We start from the raw sequence: 13,817 nt of genomic DNA, 5'->3' as shown, positions 1-13,817 counted from the left end.
ATGGATCCTGACCCAGTGGAGCCTTGAGACAAGGCAGCTGGGGCTGACTCTTGATTGTGGTCTTGGGAAAGATCCTGAGCCAGAGGTCCTCAACAAGGCACCCCTGGATCTCTAAGCCACAGAAATCATGAGATAATCAATGTTTATTGTTTGAAGCCATTAAGTTTGAGGATGATTTGTTATGGTGCAAGAGATAACTAATATACCATGTGACATATGTAAGGATATGGCTCCAGAAAATCTCTCCCCTTTCTCTTGCAATAGCAAAATTTTCCCTCCCTACTTAATCATTCTTGCCAGCATAAAAATAAATGCTATGCTCTCTTTCTTTTTATTTATTTATTTTGAGAGAAAGAGAGAGAGAGAGAGAGAGAGGTAGAGAAAGCACGAGTGGAGGAGGGGCAGAGAGGAGGAGGAGGAGGAGGAGGAGGAGGAGGAGGAGGAGGAGAGAGAATCCCAAGCAGGTGCTGCACTGTCAGTGAGGAGCCTGATGTGGGGCTCGAACCTACTAATTGTGAGATCATGACCTGAACGGAAGTCAAGAGTCAGACACTTAACCAACTGAGCTACCCAGGTGCCACAAATGTTATTCTCTCTTAAAACAAACAAACAAACAAAAAAAACTCTCGTGACTCCATTTTCCCCTCTAGCTACCATTCCACTTCTCTGCGCCCCTTTATAGTGAATTTGTTAAAACAACAACAACAAATGATGTCTATATTCCCTATTTCTATTTCCCTGTTTCCTCTTTTCCTTAAACTCCTTCCAGTCAGAGTTTGTCCCCTCCCCCAACACCACCCATCAAAACCTGTTCTGAGCCGGGTCACTGATGACTTCATAAATCAAATGGTCAGTTCTCATCGACAGCATTTGAGAGAGTTGGTCACTCCTCCTGGGAGCTATGTGGCAGCTAAGCAACCACACTCACCTGGTTCTTCTGCTATGTCACTGGACCCTCTCTCCTAGTCTCCCTTCCTGATTTCACTTCTCTCCAACCTCTTGTCAAGTTTTATCAGATAAGATACGGATTCATTTCATATTCTCATCTCATAGCTGAATGTTTGTGTCCTTCTGCCCCAAATTCACGTCAGAATCTGAGGCGCAGTGTGATGGTATTTGGAGGTGGGGATTTTGAGAAGGGATTAGGTCATGAAGGTGGAGTGGGATTAATGCCAAGAGACTCCAGAGAGCTCCCTTGCCCTTTCTGCCATTGGAGAACACAGCCAGAAGACAGCCGTCTGTGACTCAAGCAGCAGGCCCTCACCAGACAGAGTCGGTCCCGGACTTCCCAACCTCTAGAACTCTGAGGAATACGTTTCTGTTGTTTATAAGCCACCCAGCCTACGGTATTCTGTTTTAGTAGCTGGAATGGACTAGGACTTTCTCCAACCTTCAAATGAATTGCAATTGTCTTAGGAAATTATTTTAACAGTGTAGGAAACCACTGTAATGTAAATTACATATCTTCATAACCAGCAATATGGGTTTATCAGTTAGTATGAGCCAGAGTAAGCGGAAGTAACCTATAAACCCTGAATCTCAGTGGTTTACACAACAAAAGTTTATTTTCAGTCTGACTCAGGTTAGGGGGAGTGTGCTCATCCAGGCTGATAGAGATTCTTTTGTTTTTAAATTTTTTTTAATTTTACTAAATTTTTTTTGTAATGCTTATTTATTTTTGAGAGAGAGAGAGAGAGAGAGCAAGGGAGGAGCAGAGAGAGAGGGAGACACAGAATCTGAGCTGTCAGCACAGAGCCGGACGCGGGGCTCGAACCCATGAACAGTGAAATCATGACCTGAACCAAAGTCAAGAGTCAGACACTTAACCAACTGAGCCACCCAGGTGCCCCCAGGCTGATAGAGATTCTATGTTAATAGACCTCTATTTTGCTGACTGCTTCAGCAGGGGAATACAGCATAAAACCATACACGGGCTCTTAAAGCTCCTCACTAAAAATTATGCACATCACTTCTTACGTCTGTTTAGTCAAAGTAAGTCTTGTGGCCATACCAAACCTCAAAAGGGGCACAGAAATATCATCCCGACCACGTGCCCAGAAGGTGGAGAGCCAGAAATATTTGATGAACTCAGTATTGACCATCTCAATAGGTTTTATGTTAAACATCCTCAATCTTAAAAGAAAACATTACCAACTGGGCTCCTTTGTATTAAGAGACAATGTTATCTGGAAGAAAATGTGGCTAAAGCGCCCCTGACTTAACCAGTGGTCTTTTTACCTCCCGTAATTGAAAAGAGTTCCTATGGCTTTGCAGGTGCAGCCAAATTTGGGAAAGCCATGTGATGCTTGCTGCTCTGCCTTTCATCTCAGGCTTTGATAAAAAATGTCCATCTCCTCTCTGAATTCACAGCTTGCCAGGCGGTCTGTTGCAGTGGAGGATTTCTGGAAGGTCCATAACCCCACTGAGGGATTTGAAACTGTACTTCAGCAGTACAGCTCAAGAGTTTCTTATTTCCTGAATTTATGCACCCCTCCCCCCCAAAAAAAGCCAGACTCTTCCTTCCATCTTTCCAATCTTGTCTCTACCCACTCCACATAAGCATTCATACATTCATCCTGATACACACGCCCCATCGAATGACTCTCTTTCGGGACCTGGTGTTGTAATTCTACATTTGTCCCCCCCTCCAAAGTCCTTCCCATCATTCAAAGATCTACTCAAATTTCATCTTTTTCTAGATCTCACACCCTGCCAAGTTCTGATGCCATTTGGCTTTTTTCCCCCTTCTGTTTCTCATTGTATTTTTGTTGTTGCTGTTTTTGTTCTATTAGGCACTTCCTGGCTTCGTTGAATTGAATAATTCTCTGTATGTGTGTGTATCAACACAACTGTGTGAAAAGAAGAGTATCTTACTTAGCTTTGTATATCAAAATGGCCCCCTCTCCTTTCCCCAGTGCCTGGCCTAGACTCTGGTCCTCAGTAAATGTTTGTAATAATATACTCTCTGTGTTGGAATATCTTCTTTCTGAACCTACCAACAATTGGAAACGCTTCTAGCTTTAATCAACTTTCTTTTCTCTTCTGATCTTATTATGTGTGGTCTCACTGTGAGTGTTTCAGTTAGTTCAAATCTAAATGCCAGATTTACTTCCAAGAAGCCTAAATCTTAACATTTAAATATGAGATTATATCTTCTGGGCTCATATCTTGTCTGTATCTTGTGGGGTAAAGGGCTGAAGGAAGGAGATTGTTGAACACCCAATATGAGAAGAACCTTTCTGTATTAGTTGGGGTTATTAATGTGAGTTGTTATAACAAAAAAAAAACCCCAAAATCTCAGTGGCTCAACACAATTTTTCATGCATATCATAGTCCAAGGCAGGACATGTGGCTCCTCTCTAAGTAGTGACTTGGGACCCAAACTTCTTCCATGTTGTAGTGAGGCCATCACCTAGGGCCTTCTGGATTCTCTGCATTCAGCTGACTGACAGGCCCAGACAGCCCATGGAAGTTGCAGGGGTTTTATGCCCATGCCTGGAAACAGGAGGCATCACTTTAGCCTATAATTCTCTGGCTAACACCTCCACCTAGTAATAAGGCATGCTGGGAAATCGATTCCACTGGTGTACCAAAACAAAGAAGAGAGGATTGGTAAACATCTACCTTGTTACTTTCAAAGGACCTACAAAGTCATTTCTTCACTGTGCAATATTGAGACATTGTTCCAACACTTTCTTGAACAGGGAGATTTGAATCCATGTAAAGGGGGCACGGGGAGCTTCCCTGTAACCACGCTGAATTTCTAGTCCTCTCCTTTGTCTATAAATCCCAGAATTTACTCTCAAAGCCACCCCTCCCCCAAACAACAACAACAACAACAAAAAGAATAAAGAGATAGGTAGGCAGTCTCTTCCATCAGGTTATTCTCTTCTCTCCCTGAACCCAGGCTACAGGAAACGTTCTCAGAGAATGTTTTTCAACCTTAACAGAGCATCAGGGTCAATGTGAGCTTCTGAACCATTCCATTGAACATTACTCCCTCCTCCTAGAAACACTTCCTTCCCTCAGCCTCCAGGATCCCACTCTTTCTTGACTTTCCTCCTGTCTATCCCATCCTATCTCCTTTTTCTGTTTTTTCTTCTTTCCACTAGCCTTAAATAGTAGGGTGCTCCAGGGCTCAGCCCTGGAAACTTGTCTCATCTCTGTCCAAGCTCATTCCCTTGGTGATTGTATTAGTTTTCTATTTATGGCATAATACGTTACCACAAACCAAGTGGCTTACACGGACATCCCTTGTCGACTCACAGTTCTGTAGGTCAGAAGTCAATGCGTGGTGTGGATGGGTCCTCTGCTCAGGGTCTCAGAAACGGAAGTCAGCGGGTCAGCTGGGCTGCGTTCTCATCTGCAGGTTCTGGAGAAGACCTGCTTTCCAAGCTCAGTCACGCTCAGCTTTAGAGTTCAGTTCCACAAGATTGTAGGACTGAGGCCCCCATTCTCCCTCTGGTTTTCAGCTGGGAACTGCCCTTGGCTCCTACAGGCTGCCTACGTTCCTTGCCATGTGGCTCCCATCCTCCAGCTTCAAAGCTAGAGATGGAGACTTTCTTATGCATGTAATCCCTCTTGCTTCAAATTCCTCTCCTCTCCCGTCTCTGCCCTCTAGAGCCAGATTCAGAGGGCTCATGGAATTAGGTCAGGTGCACTTGATTATCCCCTTTGACTAAATCGAAGTCAGCTGATTAGTAACAACTATGGACTGAATGTTGGTATCTGCTCCCCATTCATATGCTGAGCCCCTAACCCCTAGCCAGTGTGATGGTATTTGGAGATGGGGCCTTTGGGAGGTAATTAGGGTTTGAAGAGGTCATGAGGGTGGGGCCTTCATGATGGGTTTAGTGCCCTTGTAACAAGACGTGCCAGGGGGCTTCCTCTTTGTGCCCTCCCGCCCCATCCCTCAGCTGCTTTCTTTCTCTCTTGCTACCAGGCAGGGACACAGCAAGGCAGTGGCCATCTGTAAACCAGGAAGAGACTTCTCCCTGGTAACTGACCATGCTGGCACCCTGGTCTCAGACTTCTATCTTCCCAGTCAGTGGGATTTTGTTACGGCAGCCCTAGCAGACCTATACAGTAACCTTAGTTATACCTGCAAAATCCCCCTTGCCATATACTGTAACGTAATCATAGGAGAAAAATCTCACTATGTTCACAGAATCCACCCATAGTTAAGGGGAAGAGATTCTAAAATCTCTGGAGAGGGTGATAATGTTAGAGTGGTGTTCACCTCAATAATCCCACTTAGTCTCATGGCTTTAAATATCATCTATATGCTCATAATTCTCAAATTTATTTCTCCAGTGTAGACCTGTCTCCAAACCTAGACTTTCTATCTACCTCCTAGACGTTTCCACTTGGATGTTTTCCAGGCGCCTCAAACTTCACATAGATGCCGCCAAATTCTCCATCTTCCCGCGCAGACCTGCTCCTCACATAATCTTTCGACCTCAGGTAGTGGCAGCACAATCTTTCCTATAGCTCAGGTGAAAACCCTTGAGTCATTCCTGATTCCTCCCTTTCTCTGTGCTGCAGCCATCAGGAAGTCGTCTGGAGTCTAGCTTCAAGGGCCCACGCCGTCATAATCTCTCATGTGAATCACTGCAACAATCCCTGTTCCAGTTCCTATTGCTGCCTAAACAAATCACCGCAGATGTAACAACTTCAAACAACACCGACTTCTTATCTTGCAAATGTGAAGGTCAGAGGTCCGGGGGCTTTGGCCAGATTCTCTGCTCAGGGTCTCGGTGAGACCAGGATCAAGGTGTCCATTGGCTTGGGCTTTAATCTGGAGCCTCTGAGGGGAAAATCCTCTTCTAGCTTCCTTCAGGTCCTTGTCAGGACTCAGATGCTTTTCATGGTTTCCTCTTCCTGCCTTCTCTTTCTGCCACCTTCCTCTTACTCCAGCTGAAGAAAGCGCTCTGCTTTTAAGGGCCTTTGTGTTTAGATTGGGCCCATCAGGACAATCCAGAATAATCTCTCTATTTTAAGTCCATAACCTTAATTGCATCTGCAAAACTCCTTTGGCTATGTAATGTAACCATTCACACATTCCAGGGATAAGGGTGTGAACAGGGTGCAGGGATCATCCCACCTGCCCCAGCCTCCTAAACTGGCCTCCCCACTCACGCCCTGTTCCCCCGCAGGCCATTCTCAACTCGGCAGACAGACCTGCAGTAACTTTCCATCTCACTTAGAGCAAGTCCACATCTTCACTATACCCCGTATGCCTACTGAGTTTGGATGCCCCTCACCTTTCCGACCTCCTGCTCACACACCAAGCATGCTCCCTCTTCCAGCATTTGCTTTTGCTCTTCCTCGCCCCACACTCTCTTCCCTTCAGTACCTCCATGGCTCACTCCCTCATCTCCTTGAAGTCCAGGCCAAGATCCTACCTTCTCAGCCAGGCCTTTCCTGACCACCTGCTTAAAACCGCAGCCTCTGTACTCCCCAGGACTCCTTTAGTCCTTTTCCAGGCTTTAGTTTTTTTCTCCATAGCACTTTTCGCTCCCGAATGTAATACATATTTTATCTGTATTTGTTTACTGGATGCACCAAAGCAAGCCGCACAGAGATTTTTGCTCATTCTGTTTGCTGCTTTATCTCCAGTGCCCAGAACAGTGTCAGACGCGCAGAAGCACCCAGGAAATGTTTGTCAGATGATCGAATCCATGAGTATGAAATGGAGATCCTGGCTTGCCCTACATGGAGGAGATGTTGGGTTGGGACCAGCAGAAAGGAGTTGGACCTTCCGTCCCATGGAGTGCCCTCTACTCGTCAGACAAAACTGTAAGTGCCACGAAGACCAGGCTGGTGTCGCATCAGAGGACCTGGCATGCAGCAGATTCTTGGTAAATGTTTGCTGAATACAGTTGATGTCGCTGTGCTGGATTCTGCACATACATGATCTCATCTCACCCCCTACGACCTGTAAATTGTGAATTTCATTTTACCACTTTGACCCTTCTCACAGTGAGCCAAGGGAGACGTTACAGTGTGAGAGCACACTGCGAGGTGTCACAGTATTTCTGGAGAGGAGTTTCGGTCATCCAGTCCACCCTGTACATCCCAGGCTGTATCCCTCTCCACAAATGTGCACACTTTTGAAAGTGTTAGGCCGTGGGAGGACATCGTGCTGCAGTGATAAGCATGTGGGGTCAGCCCTGGAGAGGTCTGACCGTCATCTGGCCACTGACCGGCTGTGCGACCCTGGAGTAGTTACATAATCTTGCTAAGCCTCCCTTTCGTTGTCTTTAAAAATAGGGCCAATCATCGCACCTTGTAGGGATATTGCGGGGATTAACTGAGATCATGCAGGTGCAAATACCCAGCAGAATGCTCGCTACAATGATAAGAGTTTCCCTCCTTCCTTTATGAGAACCCGAATACACCTCTCGGACGTCTACCCTTTCACGGGAGCCTTGCTCTTGGGAGCAGCGGAGAATGAAACACCTCTCCCTTCCAAACAGCTTTCAAGGCAGTTATCTTGTTCTCCCTCAATCTTCTCTTTCTAAAGGTGAAAATGCTCAGTTCATTCGACCATTCCTTATGAAACCGGTTTTGATTTCTAAGTGGGCACTAGCTTGACAACACAGCTTCCGAAATGTGCTGTCTGGGGAGGACGTCTCCGAGAACTGAGCTCGAGTACTTTTGTTGTGTTTAGTTCCTATCGTAGCCCCAGCGCCTGGAGAAGTGCCAGCACATAGTGGGTCCTCAATAAACACGTGTCTATTTAAACAAGGAGTCTACAGAGGCGCTCCATTTGCTTTTTGTGGGGCTCACACTGGTTTTAATGTCAGCTCTCCTCACATCTCAATGGTCCCAAGTGAAGTAAAAATCCACTTCAAACTAGCTTTTAAAGATAATTGCTTGGACAATATCCTCACAGTCTCTCAACTAGAAAATTTGAAGTTGGTACCATGTGATGCCCAGGCACCCTTCCAATTCTGGGTTTTGTTCCCTCTTTTTTCTTCTAATAAAAAAAAAGAGGTATAATTCACATAACATGACACTCCCCATCTAAAGTGTAGTTCAGTGGTATTTACTGTACTCATGAAGTTGTGTCTCCATCCCCACCACCTAATTCCAGAACATTCCCATCACCTCAAAGAGAAACTCCACACCTATTAGTAGTCAGTCTTAATTCCCTCCTCCTTCCATCCCTTGGCAACCACTAATCTACTTTCTGCTGCCATGGATCTGCTTATTCTGTCTATTTCCTATAAACGCAAACATCCAGGATGTGGCCTTTTGTGTCTGACTTACCTCACTTAACACAATGATTTCAAGGTTCATCCCTGTGGTAGCACACATTCGTTTTGGTGACTGAACAATATTCCATTGTACGGATATGGATACACTGTATTTCATTTCTCCATTCATCTGTTGGGTTATTTCCACTTCTTGGCTAATAGGAATAACGCTTCTATAAACACGTATGTACAAGTTTGTGTGACACATGTTTTCAATTATCTTGGGTGTACATCTGGGAGTGGAATCGACGAGTGATTGGGCGACTCTCTGTTTGACCTTCTGAGGATGGCTGCACCATTTCACATTCCCACCCAAAAATGTCTTTGGTTGTGTGAAGGTTCACACACATTCACACACATTTGGTTGTGTGAAGGTTCCGATTTCTCCACATCCTTGCCAGTACTTGTTATTTTTAGTTTCTTTGATTCCAGCTGTCCCAGGGAGTGTGAAATGGTATCTCGCTGTGGCATTCGATTTACTTGTCTCGTTTAAGTCAGGAAGTTTAAAGATACTCCCTCCAAATCTTCCTAGCATCCTGTTTGTCTTAATATTAGTCATATACTTGTTAAACAATTATTAAAATTAATTTATGTTCTCAACTTGGACCACTTGTTAAATTTTTTTTAATGTTTATTTATTTTTGAGAGAGACAGAGTGCAAGCGGGGGAGCGGCAGAGAGAGAGAGGGAGACACAGAATCTGAAGCAGGTTCCAGGCTCTGAGCTGTCAGCACAGAGCCCGACTCGGGGCTCGAACTCACAGACCGGGAGATCATGACTCGAGCCCAAGTCAGGCGCTTAACTGACTGAGCCACCCAGGTGCCCAGCTTGCACCACCTCTTAGTGTAACAAGTTTGTTCCATGTACAAATCTGCCTAATAGAATGCTTGCTGTAGTCATTAAAAAAACAAAACAAAACAAAACAAAACAAAAAACAAAGGATCAGTTCAACTTTTACAAGTTGTGCCTTAGTCCTAATCATCTATTGGTTGAGGGCTCTCATACTCAACCCCTCCTCGCTCTTCAAGCTTCTGTGGATATACTTCATCCCCTCACCCCCCAGGGTCCATCTTCTGAGAGTTCAGAGTTTATCAGCTTGCCGCAAGCTCTGGCAACAGAGAGAGGTTCTAGGTCAGAACCACCGTGCCAGGAGAGCAAGAGGTGCTGGGACATTTCAACCCCACGTCGCTTCTTGTAGAAATAAAAGCCAAGCCTCTATCCAAGAGCAAGACTGGAAAAGATACCTAAAAATCCTGAGCCACAAATTCACAGCCTGCATAGATCAACCAAAGACCACATACACTTAATGTGACACAATGGCTTTCACCGGGACAACTGTGCCCCCCCAGGGAGCATCTGGCAATGTCTCGAGACATTTTTGGTTGTCTACTGGCATCTAGTAGGTAGAGGACGGGGACACTGCTGAACATCCTACAGTGCCCAAGACAGCTTCCAATAGCAAACTTTCTGGCTCCAAATGTCAACATGCAAAATTGAGAAACCCTTGTGTAATAGGTTACTAAAAAGGACTTTTCCTATCTTTTGTCTTCAGCATATTTCACAGACTTTGGTTGAAACTATCTGGTTCCACCTCTCTAGCTGAGCCCCCAGGTGACAGTGGAGAATAAATAGTTAGGTTTTCTATACTCTTATTAAAAGTAGTGCTCAAAATCTCACCAGTGATTGCAGTGAGCCATGTACAAAAAATATATTTATAGTATCCAGAAGGTAAGTGGAGAGATGGCATATAAATATAGATATATATAATACATGCACACATGTATCCATATATGGGCGTGTATATATTATCACCTATGAAAAACTCATTGTCATATAAAGAAGGGTATCTAGACAAAAGAGAAGGAAAATATTATAAATGGTTAATTATTTATTTTTTGAGAGAGAGAGAGGGGGGGGGGGGGGGGGCAGAGAGAGGGAGACAGCAAATCCCAAGCAGGCTCTGTGCTGACCCAGGGCTCAAGCCCACAATCCATGAGACCATGACCTAAGCAGAAAACCAAGAGTTGGCTAATTAATTGAGCCACCCAGTTACCCCAAGAAGGAAAATATTATACAGGTGCTTCTGGCAGTAAATTAAGAAAAGCATTGTTATTTGTCAGACTTTCATTTATTTTAAATTTTTAAAAATGTTTATTTATTTTGAGAGAGAGAGAGAGAGAGAGAGAGAGACAAAGCACTAGCAGGGGAGGGGCAGAGAGAGATGGAAACACAGAATCTGAAGTAGGTTCCGAGTGCTGACAGCTCAGAGCCTGACGTGGGGTACAAACTCATGGACTGCGAGATCATGACTTGAGCTGAAGTTGGATGCTCAACCAACTGAGCCAGCCAGGTGCCCCATTATTTGTTTATTTTTTATTCGCGCGCGCGCGCGTGTGTGTGTGTGTGTGTGTGTTTTAAGTAATCTCTATGCCCAACATAGGACTTGAACTCACGACCCTGAAATCTAGAATCATATGCTTTACCAACTGAGCTAGCTAGGCGCCCCTTGTCAGACTTTTAAAATGTGTAACTTATTTTGTAATTTCTCATTCTAAAGAGATTTATACATTTACACCTCATTTTTATTAATTCTGTATTATTTTTCTTTGAGAGAACCCCAGGCTGTAGAGCCTTCAGGTCCTAAAGTCAACCTTCTGAGTCCACGATCTTAACCACTACAACCTTCTGCCTTTCTCCACCCACCAGGCACAGACCTGGTTATCATTAAACTTGATCTGCCCCTGCCTGAGCCCATCCCAAACAAGCTTTGTCCTCACCCGTCCACAGATGCTACTCTAGGGATTACCCACAACTTGGCAAACCCAATCCATGGACAGTTCTCACTCACAGTATTACCCAATCCTCTGTACCATCTTACACAGTCGATTGCTCCCTCCTCCTTGAAACTCCTCTCTTGGCTGTCATGACACCACACCCAGAAGGTTTCCTCCCTCCCTCTCTGCCTTCCCTGTCCAGCTCGTCTCTCGCCCAGTGCCATGGCTTGAAATGCCACATACATCCGGCGGCCCTCAAATCGCCAGCACGGATGTTTCCCCAGAACTCAGACTCGTTCTTCCACCGCTCTGCCTGACCTTTCTCTTTCCTTGTGCATCTAATATGCATCTTAAGCATCGTGTCCAAAACAGAACCTGCGATCCTCCCCCACCTCGACCTGCTCTTCCCTGCAGTCCTTCCCAGGGCAGTAGATGAGACCTCCGTCTACGGTACCTGACTGCTCAAGCCCAAATCTGAGGAGCTGTCCTTTTAATCTCTAGATCCAACTCCACTAACAGCTTCTGTTGCCTCTTCTTGCCAAACATATCCAGACTCTCTCCATGTCTCCCCAGCACCACTCTCCTCGTTCCTGGCTCACTGCTGTGGCCTTGGAGCTGGTCTCCCTGCTTCCGTTCTTGCCCTGCTGCAATCCACGCTCTATACCACACAGTCAGGGGAGCTCAGGTCATGTCGTTCCCCTGTTCCTCTGCTGGAAACCTTCTGGTGGCTTCCCTTATATTTAGAATAAAATACCCTGGCCTGATTTCATCCCATCTCCTGCTTATCTGCAACCCTCCAGCCACATTGGCCTTTCTTTGACTTGAACACACCAAGCTCATTCTGGCTTAGGATTTGTATTGCTGTTCCCTCTGCCTGGAAACCCCTTCCCTGTGATCTCTTCATGGTGACTCCCTGCCATTCTGGTCACCTCTTCAGGAGGCTGTGCTAAGCAGCCATCCTGTCACTCTACCACATAAACCTATTTTGTTTTTCTTCCTAAACCTATTTCGATTCTCCTCATTGCACTTACTACTGTCTGTTACATCCTAATTTATCTGTTTATTGCCTTTCCTCTTACTACAATAGAGGCTCCATGAGAGCAGACACGGTCTTGTTCACCTCTGCACTAGAGGATTCAATAAACATAATAGTGAATGGCTGGGTGAATCCCTGTTTTACAGATGGGAAAACTGAGGCACAGAGAGTTAAGTCTCTAGGCCAAGGTAACACAGGGATAGCGTAGAGTCAAGGTTTGAACCCAGGCAGTCAGTCTTCAGAGTCTGTGACCTTAACCATCGTAGCACCCTACCTTTCTCCACCCACCAGGCACACACCTGCTGGTGATTGACTAGAGACCAGAAAGGCAAGAGGACGCAGGGCGGCTACTCTGTCTTGTATCCAAGGGCGACACCTCCTGGGATGCAAGGAGATAGAACAACCTCATGGGTCCATTCTTAAATACTAGAAGGTGAAATATGAGCGGATTTCCAGAACCCATCACTGGGTCTTCAAGTCAAGCCTGCAGCTGACTTTGACCAACTTGCTCCTAAAGTCTTCCCAGGGCCCCTGAGCAGACCTGAAATTCACCCTCTCTTCACTCAAACCCGACACAAAGCAAAAGAGAGTCCACTTCGCAGCAGCGGTGTGGTCGCTTTTAGGAGTAAGCGGGGTGCACCCGGAGGCTGCCAATTTGGTATTTCCAAATTAATGAAGGCCCCTCGTGAGATGACTGTGAATGGACTCCGAAGTTACCTGTCACTCCCCGCTGTGCCCTCCCTGTCCTGTCGGGAAAGGGATTCCCTTCTCCTGCAAGCAGTTCACACTTTTTTTAAAAAAAAATTTTTAATGTTTTTGATTTATTTTTGAGACAGAGAGAGACAGAGTGCAAGTGGGGGAGGGGCAGAGAGAGAGGGAGACACAGAATCCGAAACAGGCTCCAGGCTCTGAGCTGTCAGCACAGAGCCCGACATGGGGCTCGAACCCACGAACCGTGAGATCATGACCTGAGCCGAAGTCGGATGCTTAACCGACTGAGCCACCCAGGCACCCCAAGCAGTTCACACTTTTACACCATGGTCTCCAGGTTCCTGAGTCTGAGGTCATTTGTTTTTGCTGTATTTGATGAAATATTGTGTTCTATTCTTCCCAGGGCCTAAGTCACTTCCTGAAGTTAAATTTGCCTGGGGAGTGGCCCTCTTGTGCAATTAATGTATAGAGGCACCGCCAGGGAATGAACTTGTTGTTAATTCAAGCGTTTAACAGTATCTTCAGCCCACCCCTCCCTCCACTGCCCTCCCCCCACAGTGACTGGTGGGTTATTTGGTTTTTTCTTTCCCCGATACCTAATAAAGTAGAATGAATACCTTCCACGTATTGTAGACACAATACGTGTCTACACGTGTCTTCCCCGTGTTTCTTGTTCCGTGTATGACCACAGCAGAAGGAGAACGAAAGGGTTATATAGATCCTTGAACCTGAGTATTTTCAAGCTCATCGCTTGGAGAAATTACTAATCACTTTCGCAAAGGTTATTCCTTTGGAATCATGTGATTTAAAAACACATTCCTCCCTTTCAGATGTAATTTCTGTGAAATGATAATAATTCAGCAGTTAGTACAAAGAGCAGTAAAGTCATATATCAAGATCACATTCCAGCCCTCTACCATTTCTATTTCTGACACATAAAAAAGGGCAACATATTAATACTAGAGAAATTCAGAATTTATTTTCAACTAAGAATGACTGAAAAAAGATTACTTTTTGACCTTTGTCTTTCTTTGCT

At 45.3% G+C, this 13,817-nt stretch overlaps 1 long non-coding RNA gene across 1 annotated transcript; it reads left to right on the top strand.

The window, feature by feature from the left end:
• Positions 1–639: 639 nt before the first annotated feature.
• Positions 640–9,117, top strand: LOC125933908 (uncharacterized). Its single transcript, XR_007461154.1, has 3 exons — positions 640–5,463; positions 5,545–5,710; positions 6,619–9,117. It is a non-coding gene; the product is annotated as an uncharacterized LOC125933908 (long non-coding RNA).
• The last annotated feature ends 4,700 nt before the right edge of the window (positions 9,118–13,817 follow it).

Source organism: Panthera uncia (genome assembly GCF_023721935.1).
Source record: "Panthera uncia isolate 11264 chromosome A1 unlocalized genomic scaffold, Puncia_PCG_1.0 HiC_scaffold_16, whole genome shotgun sequence".
NCBI lineage: Eukaryota > Metazoa > Chordata > Mammalia > Carnivora > Felidae > Panthera > Panthera uncia.
The sequence above is the reverse complement of the archived record's forward strand: the minus strand, read 5'-3'. Positions and strand labels throughout refer to the sequence as shown.